The 15,920-nt window shown below is 41.7% G+C and overlaps 1 long non-coding RNA gene across 2 annotated transcripts in view; it reads left to right on the forward strand.

Annotated features, from left to right (window-relative positions):
* Positions 1-15,920, forward strand: part of LOC110261271 — a 121,772-nt gene that overhangs the window by 24,607 nt on the left and 81,245 nt on the right. The window contains exon 6 of one of the 2 annotated variants that reach the window (XR_002345308.1): positions 5,733-9,132. The exons of the other annotated variant lie outside the window; for it this stretch is intronic. This is a non-coding gene — a long non-coding RNA (uncharacterized LOC110261271). Of the gene's footprint in view, positions 1-5,732; positions 9,133-15,920 lie in introns of those variants that run through there. 2 annotated transcript variants of the gene reach the window in all.

Consider the following 15,920-nt stretch of genomic DNA (forward strand, 5'->3'; position numbering starts at 1 on the left):
CTAAATGATTTTTTTCATCAACATGCATTAAGGTTCCCTCTTTGTGCTATCCAGTTCTATCATTCATTTATTTTTCATCATCTGTTTATTCCCCAGTGATTTGCTGCTTACAGTACTCCTAATTCACACACTCAAAAATAAGTTGAATTAGCTGACATTTAGAAAATGTCTCTAATGGCCTTTAAAGTAAAACAGAAAGATCAGAATCTGCAGAGATTCTCAGAGAGGAATGGGATAGATAACTGTGTTAGAACTCAACATGAAATTACTGCAGTAGAGACTTAAAGTTAACTCGGAGTCTCCTGGCCACCAAGCATAGTGGGCATCTAGGACAGACAGATCTTTTTCTGGTCCTAAACACTGAGTGGCAGTTACAAGGGCTCTATAGGAGGAAAAAATGACTAAGGTTGACTTTGGATCTACACGCAGACTCCTAGATGGAAGATGTTTAGGTTTAACCCCTAAGTCCAGAGAAAGGTGCATTTCACATTCCCCAGGGTTGCTTCAGGAATCTTTCCCCAAAGATCCACATGGCACATGAGATTCACAGCCAGCCCTGGAAATGAGCTTTCATCATCATCACCATCATGTGGGACATTGGAACATTTATGTCACGTTTGTCTTTACAAAATACTTCTGTTGGTTCTTTCTCTTATCATTTTCATGTCCATCTGGAAAATCTTATCAGGTGCGTAGTCCTTCCCATTTTACAGATTAGCAAGTTGAGCATCAGAGAGGGCTTGATTTCCTCTTGCCACAGTGAGAGGACAAGGGGACTCCATCCCTGAATCCCCCTTTCTCTTCTCTCCTCCAAGACAACTCTTGCCATTTCCATCACTCTTGACAAAAGCAAGGTCAAGCAAAACCCCAAACAAAGCTAATCTGAACCTGAGGCCATGTGTATAAAATTCATTTCTGATTCCTGTGAGAGTTCACATTAGAGGGACTGGTATTTCAAGAAGGACTTTGAAATTTTTCACAGGTTTGCTAGGCCCACATGTTATTGTCAAGGAGTTATAAAGTGGTCTTTGACCTCCTTTGGCAAAGAAAGCAGATGTTTCATTTTGTCTTCCCAAGTCATTCTTAGGTATCAATGTCTTCTTACATCTAATGTCATTTTTAAAATACCCCAAAACCAAGAAGAATAAAAACTTCTTGGAGTTCCCCTTGTGGCTCAGCAGTAATGAACCCAACTAGGATCCAAGAAGATGTGGGTTCAATCCATGAACTCACTCAGTGGGTTAAGGATCCAGCATTTGGTGGAGGTCATAGACATGCCTCAGATCTGGCGCTGCCATGGCTATGGCATAGGCCAGTAGCTACAGCTCCTATTTGACCCCTAGCCTGGGAACATCCATATGCCATGGGTGTAGACCTAAAAAGACAAGGAAAAAAAATCTTCTGAACAGTTAGTTCCATTCCCTCTTTATTTGCACAAATGTTTTCAGAGCTTTTTTCACTCTTTTACACAGAATTCAAATGTTCGTAATTTCTTGGTATCCAGTCCCATGGCATGTTAGAAACAGCAACTGGGAAGAGAGGAGAGTGGGTAGAAGAATTGGGCTTTAAGGATTTAAAATAGGAAGCCATCCAGGAACATTTAGTTAAGAATCAAAGGGTCTCTGTGAACTCAGTTTCCCCTGATGGCACAGGTTCATGGAAGTGCAGTGGCATCACTGGTGCTCAGAAAGATGCCGCCAAATTATTTTTAAAATGCAAATAATGTCTTGTATACTCTCCTTGAAACTGTGGTAATTTCTCAAAATAATTTCCTTCAAAATGATTCAAATAAAATAAGTAAATATTTCCGTATTTAAAGTAGGGAAGCCCTCCATCTATGGCAAGCAAGATTACCCAGTATAACTTATTAACTCAATAAACATTTAAGGTGTATAAATTGTATAACAGGAACTGGGGATCGAGAAATAAATAATATTGATCTTTGTCTTCAGGAAGTTCAGCATCGAATTTGAGAATCTATCCCAGGGCTCTGTGTTGCTGAGGTTTCTGTGGTATAAAAGGCTGGCTGTTAAATCCTCCTTGCTCACTAAGTCTTCCAGAGCTCCTGGAGGTGAAAACCACCTCTGAGGTGTCAAGACTGGAGAAGCAGCACCAAGATTCATTATTATGGAAGGAAGAGAAAGAATGGAAGCAGGGAGTGAGGGAGGGAAGGGAAAAGGAGGGAGGGAGGAAAGAACCCCATCGTCCTGCTGAATTTGGGCAGATGAAAAAAAAATTCCTAACCCAAACCTTTGCACTCTGGATTCATGGAAATGCAGGTAAATGCTATAAATAAAAGGATAATTTTATAGATGCCACCTCTTCTGTGGCCAATAGCCAAGCAATGTAGGTATTATTATCCTAGTTATATGTAGGAACTGGAGGCCCCAAGAATTTAACCATCTTAGCCAAGCTTGGCTCTTGGGCAACCAGGCATGCATGGGGCTGTGTATGAATGAGTTCAGGAGTGTTCCATTTGGTGTGAATCCAGGCACTGTTCCCTATGCATCCCTGTCTTCAGCCAGATATGAAGATTATTTTGTCTGCAAAAATATGCCCAAGAAGGGAAGGGAAGGAATGGACAGAAGGAAGGAGGGAAAGAAGGAAGGAAGCGGGTGGGGAAGGATGATCTTTAGGATCTCCTTTCCAAGAGAGGTTGTGCTCACTCCTCACTCATCCATGACTGCGTTTCTAACACATCCCCGTGTAACACAGCCACTCTGCCAGTGAGGGTTGTGTGTCGGTCTGTCACACTCCAGTTGAGTGACTTGAAGAGTTTATAAATAGAATATTTGTACAGACATAACACTGTGTGGGAAACCCACAAGCCACGTGCAGTGTGCAATAACCCAAGCCTGGTAAAGGAGAAAGAGGAGAGGGATCGGGATCCTGAGAAAGTGAGAGCTGGGAGCAGAGGGCCTCTTGACAGGAGCTGTGGTCTTCCTCTGAGGGGTGAAGTCATCCCCGGTGACCGGCAGCAAGGGACTCAGGCCACCAAGTCCCACAACCTCTGCCGCCTCCTCCCTCCTTTCAGTGTCCTGACGGCTTCCCCATTGGACTAACCCAGCTGGAGACTGGAGAGTAAGGGACTCCCCTGGGGTAGAGCATGGAGCAGAGGGGAAGTGTACCCAGAGAGACAAAACATACCCATGCCAGCCACACTTAGGGATTCCAACATGGGATGAACGTAACTCAGTATCAAAGGATGCTGTCCTGTTGGGATCAGAAGCAGTCTCCTGATCCGTCTTAGCCTGGGTAGCTAAGAGTAATTGATTGCAACTGGCCTAGAAGCTGGGATACACTGGTCATCCAAGTCTTAAGCCAAGCCTGGACCTTGTTCCTTATACTTCTTTGGTTTGATCACTTTGACGTCAGTAATGTCCTATCATTTTTTGAAAGGTGATCTTAACTTGAGTTTCTAGAACCATGGTAGAGACAACCCTTTGTGGATTTAAAATTTCCCAAGAGGTAATGTTTCCGTAAACAAAGCACTGGACTTGATTTTAGAAATCCCCACACCTTACAAACTGAATGACCTCGGACAAGTCAGTGCCTTATCAGAGCCTCAGATCTCACTTACGTAAAATAGGAATGATGAAGTTACCTCTCAGGGTGGTACAGCCAGTTGAAGGACACAAAGCAAAACAAAATATGTTTTGCCTCATACACAGGAGAGCAAAGATTTTTCAATTTATTTTTCAGGAAGACAGCATAGTAATCAAGAAATCAGCCTCTAGGTCAGAAAAGAAGGCTTTTAACCTTGCTTCCAAAACTTTTTAGCTGAGTAACAAGGAGCAAATGTCCTAATCTTTCCAAACCTCAGTTTCTTTAGCTATAAAATGGGACTAACTACAGCTCCCATTTCACAGGCCATCACGTACAGGTTCATGATAAACCTCATTAAGGATAACCATGGGTACTAGTTACTCCTGGAGTGCCAGAGACGCACAGGCTGGCATCATAGCAGTGGCAAGCCCATACATCTTTCATTAACTCAGCAGTACTTACTGTGCCTGTTAGTTGTAAGATGTATCATCTAGCTGAGGGTAGACATAAACAGGAAGTGCTGCTTCTCCTGAGACCACAGCCATAAACAGAATTAAACTCCTGAGTGCTGCTCCTTCCCAGTGTTCCTGACATTTGTTTACCCAGGCTTCAGGGATGACTTCAGTCTCATGATTTTTGATGTGAGCCGATTGACTCACAAGCCTGGAGGGCATAGAGGTTGGCACAACTCCTCTTTCTGCTGCTAACTTGCTGATTGACCCCATATAAACCACTTAGTTTTTCTGGGTTTCATCAAACTCCTTTGATAGATAGATGGGTAGATCAATAGATGACAGAATGCTAGGTAGACGAATAGACAGCTGATAAATGGATGTATGGATAGATAGGTGATAGATGGATGAATGGATGGATTAATCAATAGATGATAGGTGATGGATAGATGGATGGATAGATGATAGAATGATAGATGAATAGAGAGATGATAAATGGATAGATGGATAGGTAATGGATGGATTGACAGATGATAGAAAGATAAGTGATGGGGGGATGGTTAGATAGATGATAGATGGAGGATGGATGGATAGATTGAAAGATGATAGAAAGATAAATAAATAGATAGGTGATAGATGGATAGGATTTACACTAGATAGCCCACTCAGAGTTTCCACTTCACTCTAGGATTTCATCAACCATTCTTTGAAAGCAAGTTCATTTCCTTCTTCACGCACAGAAAGTAGTCAGCTGACTCAAAAGAACACATCAAGTGCCTACTATATGCCTGACACCAGATATATATATATATATTTAATAAATTCTAGATATTTTCTGAAACAGTGTTTTCCACAATCTGTTCCCCAAATCCAGCCTGGGCATCTGTCCCCAGCAGAGTGGCAGCAACTAACACACATCTCACCTTTGTTAAATTCTGAAATGGACCTAAAGGCATCTGAATTCCATATGGACTCGCATTGCTGAGCTTTGATTCATACTTAACTTCCTAAAATGGGAAGCGGGGATTAATTGAATGAAGGGCTTTGGTATAAAGAGCAACACATATGTCTTCTTGGCTAATGTCTGCTCTTCTTTCCAGTTATTAGAGTTAATGCTGGCCCAGGAAGGGAGCAGCGGGGGCCAGAGTTGTTTTTCCCCCTTAGAACAAGGGGAAATGTACTGCAGATAAGAGGCGCCCGGTGTTTGGGCTTTTGGAAACGGAAATAGACTTGCTATATATATGGCAGCTTGATCTGGGAAGCCTGACAATCCTCCCCCTGCCCCCACCTTTTAATTCTGATTACTGCCAGACTGAGATCTGTCAGTTGTGACTGCTCTGTGCAAGAAAGGTTCCATTGTGAGGGAGGGGGGCTAGCCTTATTTTACCGGTAGAAGGCTATTATCTTGCAACAGCTGTTTATAGTTAACTGCAGCCCATACTTAAAGCCTGCATGCTGGAGCCTTATTTAGTGCCTGTGGATTTGCGGTGAACAGAGTTAGGCTTAACTCTTTCTTCCCCTGTAGTTGATGACTTCGGTGGGGACCTGAGATGGAGGCAGTCTAAACAAAGAGGGAGGAGAGAGGCGGAGGGCTACAGCATCCACGGTTCTTAGGGGTGGTACATATTGAGGTTTTATTCTGTGTTAGGGACTTGCGAAGTCCTCTGTATGCATCGTCTCGGTGAATTCTCACCGTTGGTGCTCTGACATTGATATGATTCTCCCATTTCACAGGTGAGGAGACAGAGGCTCAGGCAATGAATGCCAGGATTCAATCCACATGAATCCAGTTACAGAGCCAGAAGGTGTTAACTCCTACAATATGCTGTATTATGCCTCCTGTTCATCCAGAGCATTAACTGAGGATGTTCTGTGGGTCTTGCCCAAAGCAGGGCCATCTGCTCTAGACAGAAAGTCTTCACCCCAGAGGGCTTTCAGGCTGGCCAGAAACGTGGGCAAATACGGGTGATGCACCGAGAATGGAGAAAAGCAGTGAAAACCAGAGAAATTCTTCACTCCATCTGGGATCACGGGAGTAGGTCAGGACCCAGGAATTTGCAGGAGGGCAGAGTTTACCTTTAAAAAAAGCTTATTCCAAGGAAGGAACACAGCTGCAAAAAATAATAAGAGGGTGGGTGGAGAGAGAGAAAGAAAAAGACCGGAAGAGGGATCGAGGAAGAGAAAGCAGGAGGCTGTCTGAATCAGAGAACTGAGGGGCTGATTAGGACCCCAGGACAGCCAGGACCCCAGGAACACCTTGGCTGCCCCGCTAGGAGCTTAGACTTGAAACTCCAGGAAATGGGCAACAAGGCAGTCAGATCTACATTTTAGAAAGATCACTTTGGCTGCAGTAGGAGTAGGTTTTGGAGGGAGCAGAAGAGAGGCGATGAGCAAAGTTAGGACAAAGAATATTAATCTAGGAAGAGGAAAATGGCCAGGGCGATGGAGGTGGGCAGCTGGGACTGAATTCAAGAGATGTGTCACAGTTAAGAACAAATACAGATGGTGTTCAGCTTCCTTGCCTCGCTGAAGACTAAAAAGAGGTTAAATTTTCCAGCAGGAAGTTGGAAAGAACATGGCTGGAACCAAAGACACAACCCCAAATGACATACATTCCTGAGGGTTGCAAATGCTAGTCAGTGGCATGGGGGGGTGGTGAGTGAGTCTACACACACACACACACACACACACACACACACACACACACACACACTTTCATTTTCTCAGCATGTCCGGAATTTTTGTTCTCCCTTTGTTGGACTCCAACATCTTTCCTGATGACAAAGAAAACCAAAGATTGTGAAATCCATTGTTGAGCACAAAGAGAGGCAGAGTCAGGGGGTTGTGGGGGAAAAAGTTGGCCGACTTCGAACTTTCTTCTCCGTCTTGGTACCCAACAATTCACAGTGGGAGAGAGAGTGGCTTGCCAAAGGGCTCCGTGTGACTGGGCTAAACTAGAAGAATATGTCAAGTTCAAGATAAAAAGACAGCCCTCGCAGCTGAAAGCTGAGCTGGGAGCTAATGGAACTAGGGAAAGGGGCCTTTTCAAAGAAAAGTGCTTATTTGCAAACTCGTTTCTCTGCGGTAAAGGCTCCCAGGACCTCTGGCAAAAGGAATTCCTGGACACAGGCCTTCCCATTGAGCTGTTAGCGATCTGTGGTTAATTACCTCGCGCCAGGCTCCCTTCTGTAGCCAATCCGCAGGGCGGCTGCAGAGGTCTGGGGTGGAGGTTTTGCCCTTTTAATTCCAATGTTCAACAAAGTTAAAGTTTTACCACTGCAGAGCTGGAAGAGACCTTACTTTTCCTTCTTCTCTAAATTCCTAATTTTTGTAGGGGCAGGAGTAGGGGTTCAGACAAAGCAGGGGAGACATGGGGTCTGCGGTGAGCCCCTCAAACTGTAAGGAAAGCCTAGGAAGATCCTGACTGTCACTCAGCAAGACGTGCCCTGGTGACAGGAGGCGGAGTGTCACTGTATCACTGCAGTTCACACAGATTTGCTTCCACTGGCCAAATGGGCTAAGGCCACTTCCAGCTCTGCCATCTGAGATTCTCATGATCTCACACAAAAGCAAAGCACAACAAACCTTTCCTGAAAAGGCAGTGCTTTAGTCGGATTAACCAGCGCTCTCCAAGATATATACGTGGATATCTTCGAAGGAATTGGCTCTTGTGATGTGGTGGCTGGCAAGTCTGAAATGTACAGGGCCGGCTGGAGATTCAGGTCAGAGCTGATGTTGCAGGCTTGCGTTCAGATTCCAAAAGGCAGCAGGCTTTCAAGCAGGGTTTCTCATTTGCATTCTTGGGAAGTCCTTCTTCGCTGGGAAACATCTGTCTTTGCTTTTAAGGCCTTCAACTTCCTGGATGAGGCCCCCTTGCTTTATGGAGGGTAATCTGCTTTGCTTAAAGTCTACTGATAAAAATGTTAATAACATCTAAAGCAGTACCTTCACAGCAACATATGAACTGGTGTCTAACCAAACAACTGGGCACCATAGCCCAGCCAAGCCGGCGCATAATATTAGCCATCACAGAAGGTATTCCAACAGAGTCCAAAATGCGCCAACAGTCTGTGCTGTGAGGTGACATCCCTGTCAGAGGGTGTTTATCCTTCCTTCACCGATTCGAGTTGAACTCACACCATTTTAGACTTCCTGCATGCCCATCCATCTCTTGCTCTCTAATCTTGGCATTCTAGAGCATTAACATCGGTGCCCAATCTAGACTTTTTACCCCATTCCAGGATTCAGATTAAAAGTAAATCAGTAAATTATGGGAAGACAGGCAGAAGCCAGGCCTCTGCTGCTCCCCCATGGACCTAGTAACTGGCATGAGCCCTTAGCTGGGGGTTGTTGAGGAGTCTAGAAACTCTTTATTTTGTTGTTGTTGTTGCTTTTCACGTTCTTTCCGTTGTTGTTTTTTAAACAAGAGACAGCACAGGGGAGTAAAGGTCTGGGGAGACACAAATTCAAAACAAACATCAAAAAGTTAGAACTAAAATGTTACTGTATCATAGTCTAAAAAAGATGTATCACTGTCTCAATTTTTTCACACTGGTTTTGGCCTTAGTGGGAGGGGGGTGTGTCAGCTCATGTAATGAGATGGGGATAAAAGTCCATACTTGGGTTAGTATGTTCTTCTAGTGAGTATGTTTGGAGAGGCCCCCATTTTCTGTCTAAGGATCATATGTGTAAAGATGGGTGGGAAGTCGTGGTGTAGGCCATTGTCTGAGATAAAAAATATGTCTTAAGAACTTTGAAAATTCATGTTCATATTCATGAATAATCCAACCACACATAATTTATCCCCACACAATTCAGTAAAATACAGCTAATAAAAGGAAGTGAGGGACCCCACTGATCTTTCATAAGAATCGTGCATTACATGGTGAGAAGAAAAAACAAACTCATTTGAGTTTTAGGTGTTAGTAGGTAGGTTAAACACTCAGTTTGTGAGGCTCATGTGATTATGCTGGTAAATATCCATGCACAGACCTCAGAGAGGTAGCATACTGTAGATCCTTGAGGCCTCATAAATATGGTCAAAATCTAACTTCCCACTGTCACTGCCAGTGCCCAGGGTGTCTCAGGTGCCTTCTGTTGGAGCTCCCACTGTGGTGCAATGGGTGTCTTGGGAGCACTGGGATGTGGGTTCGATCCCCAGCCCAGCACAGTGGGTTAAAGATCCAGCATTGCCGCAGCTGCAGCTTAGGTCTGATCCCAGGGCCAGAAGCTCCATATGCCTCAGGTCAGCCAAAAATGGAAAAAAAAAAAAAAAAAAAAAAAAAAGATGCCTTCTGTTGGCCATGTCTACCCTCAAATCTGTGCTTCTCCTTGGAAGCACTCTTGCCATTGTGGTAAGTGAAATGTTTAATTATCTATTTGATGTTTTTTTCCTCTGTTGGATGATGACTTCTGTAAGGAAAAGATCTGAGCCTAGAGTAATGATTGACATAACACTGAGTAAGCAAGTGCTCAATGAACATTCAGTAAGTAAATGAGTCAACCAACCAGCAACCAAAATCCTTCGTCCCTCTGGTGTGATCAGATAGGTGGTTTCATTTGCATGGTCATGTCTGCTTCCAGTTACCATAGATATGAACAAAACTTTAGTATCCCCCTTCCTTTTCTTTCTTCTTTTGAGGTATATACATTGATAAATTGCTCCATACCTTGAGGAATATTTAAGGGCTACCCAAATGTGAAGCTCTTTTTCTGCCACCACCATTCCCTATGAGATTAATTTCTAGAGAATCATAGTCAGTGTATATACGTATGGTTGTCATCTACCCATTTTTATCTTCCCTTCCTATAAAATAGTCCCTTTGGAGCTTGAAGAAACTCTGATATGTTTGTTTCTTCCATAGTTACTTCACCCTTTCAAAATGAAAGTGCCCGGGAGCATATTCAGATGGAAGACGTTGGTCAAACCCTCTATAATTTCATCTCTTTTTCTTAATGCATCCTCCTCTTCTCCAGCCAGTTCCTGCCATGCACTGACTGCCCCAGTCCAGCACTGTATGAAGAAACAAGTCGAGAAGTAGTGTGTAGGCATCAGGTCTTGGGGAAGGTGCCAAGAACAAACAGAACCAGACAGACGTAGTCTCAGCCCTTATGAGTTTACATTTCTTAAAAGGTACACTGAGGCACATTAACTTTTTTTTTTTTTTTTAGTTTTTCTGAGCAAAAAATTGATGGGAATCAGGTAGCACCAAACCAGAAGTGTTAAGGAACCCTCAGCCAACAAGAGCCCCGGGAAGGACTGTGTAGAGAATGTGTGGAAGCAAATAGAAGAAAGTATTTGATTGGCTCCAATATAAAGCCCACTCGTGCATCTGTGGTTGGTTGCCTTTAGTGTTTCAGTCTGCAAGCTTTGAGACATTTATAGGTTTCGATTTTGGTGTGCTTATGCAGGCTGCCATGGATTAGAGCCACATCAGTCTAACAGCCTCCTTGTTTAATTAATTGAACGCACTAGATTGAGGAAGGCAGGCATTAAGTAAGTATGTTGCATGTAATGGAAGTTGACAAAGAAGATTTCAAAGACATGACAGGAGCGTAAATCAAAGAAAGTAGCTGAGTCAAGTGTGTCAGGATAGGCCAGATCGAGAACTTGACAGTGAAGCTGAGAACTGAAGGGATGGGACGGAGTCAGCAAGTGGACATAACTGGCTGGGATATGGTTATAGGCTGAGGAAAGAGTAGTGTGAAAAAAACAAAACAAAACAAACAAAAAAAACCCAACACTCAGAACATATTCTATTCCAAAAAATGAAAGCCGCCAGAATAGTGGCCGAAGAAAGAGTTCTGCCAACACAGCATAAAACTATTGTGCCCCTCCACTGTCTTCACTTTTGCTGTTCCCTTAGTCTTGAATGCCATTTCCCTACTCACTTGCATAATTGGTTCATTGTTTATCTATGTCCTGAAACATCTTCCCTGATGGAATGACTTCTTCCTTTACAGTTCTTTATACAAATATATATGTGGATCTCATCTGTTCACAACTCTGCTGTATCCCTTATGTCTTATCATTGTATGATGATGGCCTCAATATATCCCGACTAGCATCCATGAGGACGCGGGTTCAATCCCTGGCCTCGCTCAGTAGGTTAAGGATCTGGCATTGCCGTGAGCTGTGGTGTAGGTCACAGATGCAGCTTGGATCCTGTGTGGATGTGACTCTGGCATAGGTCGGCAGCTACAGCTCCAATTGGACCCCTAACCTGGGAACCTCCATGTGCTGCAGGTGTGGGCCTAAAAAGACTAAATAAATAGATAAATAAATAAATAAAATATAGGGCTAATTTCTGCTATTCAGCAAGATGACTCAGTTTTACATATATATATATATATATATATACACATTCTTTTTTACATTCTTCTCCATTACAGTCGCTCCTAGGAGATTGGATGTAGTTCCCTGGCTACAGTAAGACCTTGTTGTTTATCCATTCTAAATGTAATAGTTTGCATCTACTTACCCCAAACTCCCAGTCCATCCCACTCCCTCCCTGCCCTCCTCCTTGGCAACCACAAATCTGTTTTCCATATCTGTGAGTCGGTTTCTTTTTCCTAGATATGTTCATTTGTGCCCTCTTTGAGATTCTACATGTAAGTTATAATCATATGGTATTTGTCTTTCACTTTCTGTCTTACTTCATTTAGTAGGAGAATCTCTATTTGCCCCCTGGTTGCTGCAAAAGGCATTAGTTTGCTCTTTTTTGTGGCTGATTAATATTCCATTGTATGTATGTACTACATCTTCTTAATCCATTCATCTGTCCATGGACATGTTGTTTACATGTCTTGGCTAAGGTTAATAGTTTTGCTGAGAACATAGGGGTACACATATATTTTTATTTTTATTATTATTTTTTTGTCTTTTTGCTATTTCTTGGGCCGCTCCCTCGGCATATGGAGGTTCCCAGGCTAGGGGTCCAATAAGAGCTGTAGCCACCGGCCTATGCCAGAGCCACAGCAACGCGGGATCCGAGCTGCATCTGCAACCTACACCACAGCTCACGGCAACACTGGATCCTTAACCCACTGAGCAAGGGCAGGGACCGAACCCGCAACCTCATGGTTCCTAGTCGGATTCGTTAACCACTGCGCCATGACGGGAACTCCCTATATTTTTAAATTGTAGTTTTGTCCGGACATATTCCCAGGAGTGGGATTGATGGATCACATGGTAATTCTATTTTTAGTTTTCTGAGGAACGTCTATACTGTTTTCCATAGTGGTTTTACCCATTTACATTCCCACCAACAGTGTAGGAGGCTTCTCTTTTCTCCACACCCTCTCCAGAATTTGTTATTTGCAGACTTATTAATGATGGCCATTCTGACCAGTGTGAGTTGGTACCTCACTGTAGTTTTTATTTGTATTTCTGTAATAATTACTGACATTGAGCATCTTTTCATGTATATATGTTTCTAGAAAGTTGTCCATTTCTTCTAGGTTATCATATTTGTTGTCATTGTTCATAGTATTATCTTATGTTTTTTGTATTGCTGAAGTGTCAGTTGAGATTTCTCCTTCGTCATTTATTGTTTACTTGGGTTCTCTTCTTTTTCTTCTTGGTGAGTCTGGCCAGAAGCTTGTCAATTTTGTTTACTCTTGGTTTTATTGATTTTTTTTTTTGTCTGTTTAACCTCCATTCTGTTTATTTCCTCTTTGATATTTATTATTTCCTTTCTTCTGCTGACTTTAGGTTTCATTTGTTCTTCTTTTTCTAATTGTTTTAGGCAGTATGTTAGGTTGTTATGTTTTCTAAGGAAGACCTGTATTACTTTGATCGTCTCTCTAAGAACTGCTCTTTCTGCATCCAATAGATTTTTTATGGTTGAGTTTACATTGTCATTTGTCTCAAGGTATTTTTTAATTTCCTTTTTGATTTCCTCTTCGACCCATTGGTGTTTTAGTAGCATGTTGTTTAGTCTCTGTGTAGTATTTTTTTTCTTATTTCTTTTCCTATGGTTGATTTCAAGTTTCATGTCATTGTTGTCATATAAGATACTTGAAATAATTTCTACACTGTTAAGTGTTTTGAAGTGACTTTTGTGCCCTAATATGTGGTAAATCCTAGGGAATGTTCCACATGCACTTGAAAAGAATATATAGTTTTTTGGGGGTGGGGTGGGGGATGTAATGTGCTGAAAATATTACTTAAATCTAACTGTTCTATTGTATCATTTAGGATCTCTGCTGTCTTATTGATTTTCTATCTAGAAGGTCTATCCACTTATATAACTTGGTTGTTAAAATCTCCTACTGTTACTGTATTACCATCAATTTCTCCTTTTAAATCTATTAGTATTTGTATATGAATTTTAGCGCTCCTACATTAGGTGCATATATGTTGACTAGTCTAAATTGATCATATTATCATTATGTAGTGTTCTTTATCTTTCTATGGCCTTTGCTTTAAAATCTATTTTGTCTGATGTGAATATTGGGGCACCTGCTTCTTTTCCGTTTGTATGAAATATTTTTCCATCCCTTCACTTTCAATCTATGTGTGTCCTTTGCCCTAAGGTTGTTTTCTTATAAGCAGCATATTGTAGGCTCTTTTTCTTTTATCCTATCTTCCACTCTATTTCTTTTGATTGGAGCATTCAGTCCATTGACATTTAAGGTAATTGTTGATACATATGTATTTATTGCCATCTTAAACCTTGCTTTCCAGCTGATTCTATGTTTCTTCTTTATTACTTTTTCTTTTTGTACTTTGATAATTGTATTTTATGCTTATTTTCTTTTTGGATTTTGTGAATCTATTTTATATTTTGATTTATGTCGGCTAACCCCTTCCTGCTTGCTTTAGGCTGATAGTAATATAGTCTTAAACATATTCTTTAAAAAAAAGAGTTTATATTTTCTTAGTCTTCTTCTCCATATTTTATGATTTTGATGACCTTTTTAAAACCTCCATCTTTATCCTTTTGCTCTTCCTTGTGTTCATCATTGCTTATGTAAATGGGTTTATTTTTCCTCCTTTTTGATCTGCATACTGACTTAAGCGATTGACTTCCAATTGTGATTTCTTCTTTCCTGTGTCTTCTTGCTTCTTTTCTCTTTAGAGGAAACCTTTCAATATTTCTTTTAGGATAGTTTAGTTTTGCTGTATACTTTTAGTTTTTGCTTGTCCGAAAATTATTTATTTCTCCTCCTATTTTAAGTGATCACCTTGCTGGATAGAGTATTCTAGGTTACAGATTTTTCCTTTTCATAACTTTGAATATATGTCACCACTCCCTTTTGGTCTGTAGCATTTCTGTAAAGAAATCAGCTGGGGAGTTCCTGTCGTGGCCCAGTGGTTAACGAATCCGAATAGGAACCATGAGGTTGTGGGTTGGGTCCTTGCCCTTGCTCAGTGGGTTAACGATCTGGCGTTCCGTGAGCTGTGGTGTAGGTTGCAGATGCGGCTCGGATCCTGCGTTGCTGTGGCTCTGGTGTAGGCCGGAGACTACAGCTCCGATTCGACCCCTAGCCTGGGAACTTCCATATGCTGCAGGAGCGGCCCAAGAAATAGGAAAAAAAAAAAAAGAAATCAGCTGATAACTTTATGAGGTGTTCCCTTATAATTAAGTCTTTGTTTTTCTCTTGCTGCTTTTAGAATTTAGAATCCTCTCTTTAACTTTCGGATGGCCTTATTCCATCTCAATTCCCTCAACTTACACAGTAGCCAGTACAGAGAGAAACTGGATATTTTTCCCCAAATGAACTGAATTAAGTTTGATTTGGCAGATTCCAGTGGGAAGAATACCACAGAAAGGTTCTAGCTGACAATCCTACCCAACACCAGAATACTTTCTTCAGCATTTCTGACTGATAGCAAGGTTTTGCAGCTAATTATTGTCCATAGAAAGATAGATAGAGGGAAATGAATGTAAGCTTCTCAGTTGGGAAATATCTATAAAATAAATATTGGGAGAAAGATTTAACTCAGGTAAGACGATTACTAGTCTGAGCTTAAAAATCATTAAAATATGAGGGAGGAATGAGGTTTGACTAAACAAAGCCATGTCTAATGCAACCATTTTTTTTTTAATATCAAAGACACATTAGGACCTGTGGGACTGACATTGGATTTATAGACATTAGAATGTCATGGATTTTGGGAGCAGGAAGACCTGTCCCAGCAACATGAGGCCACAAAAAATTAGGTCAGTTCTGAAGATCTGATGACATTATAAGGGTTTTTCTAAAGAGGGGTCCTTTGTTTGGTAACTGACTTCCCTGCTTCGCCCTCAAATCCAGCTTGCATTCCTCAGCTGCACTGGTCTCTGTGTCCCTGTTCTCCTTTCTCAGTAGGCAGCCAGGCTCATCAGCCTCTTCTGCACTTGAGTTTGTCTTTGGGCTTATGGTCCCTAGCATATAACAGGTGCTCAAAGGCATAGGCATATATATTATAATGATGATGATGATGCATTATTTTTGAAAAAAATCTCTTCACCTCTGTAAATTGCCCTCTCTCCCTTTGAAAAATGCAGAGCCTGATGTTCCTCCTTAGGTCACAGGGTGTCATCAGGAAGGGGCTGAAAGTATAGTGAGTACACATAAAAAGTCACTGGAAATAGAAAGAGGCATCATATTGCAGCAGCAAAGCACCAGTTTTTCTTGAGGTGAATTTGGTCCAAGCCTGGCTTTATTATATTCATTTATTGATTCAAATGTTCGTTCATCCACAAAGGTTTATTCCATGACTTAGCTTAGAAAACCCACTAACCATCATAACTAATGTACATATTGACTGCCTACCACTAATCATGCTATACAGTTTCCAAGGTGAGAAAATTTGATTGCAAGTCAAGGCATGTAGTATTTTGCTTTAGAGCTTATATTTGAAATCAGTTTCCTGTGTTCTTATAACATGGTATGCAGGGAATTTCTCTTCTGTTTGGCTTTCCTGGGACATCT

The sequence above is a fragment of the Sus scrofa genome, chromosome 6 (assembly GCF_000003025.6).
Source record: "Sus scrofa isolate TJ Tabasco breed Duroc chromosome 6, Sscrofa11.1, whole genome shotgun sequence".
NCBI classification, from domain to species: Eukaryota; Metazoa; Chordata; class Mammalia; order Artiodactyla; family Suidae; genus Sus; species Sus scrofa.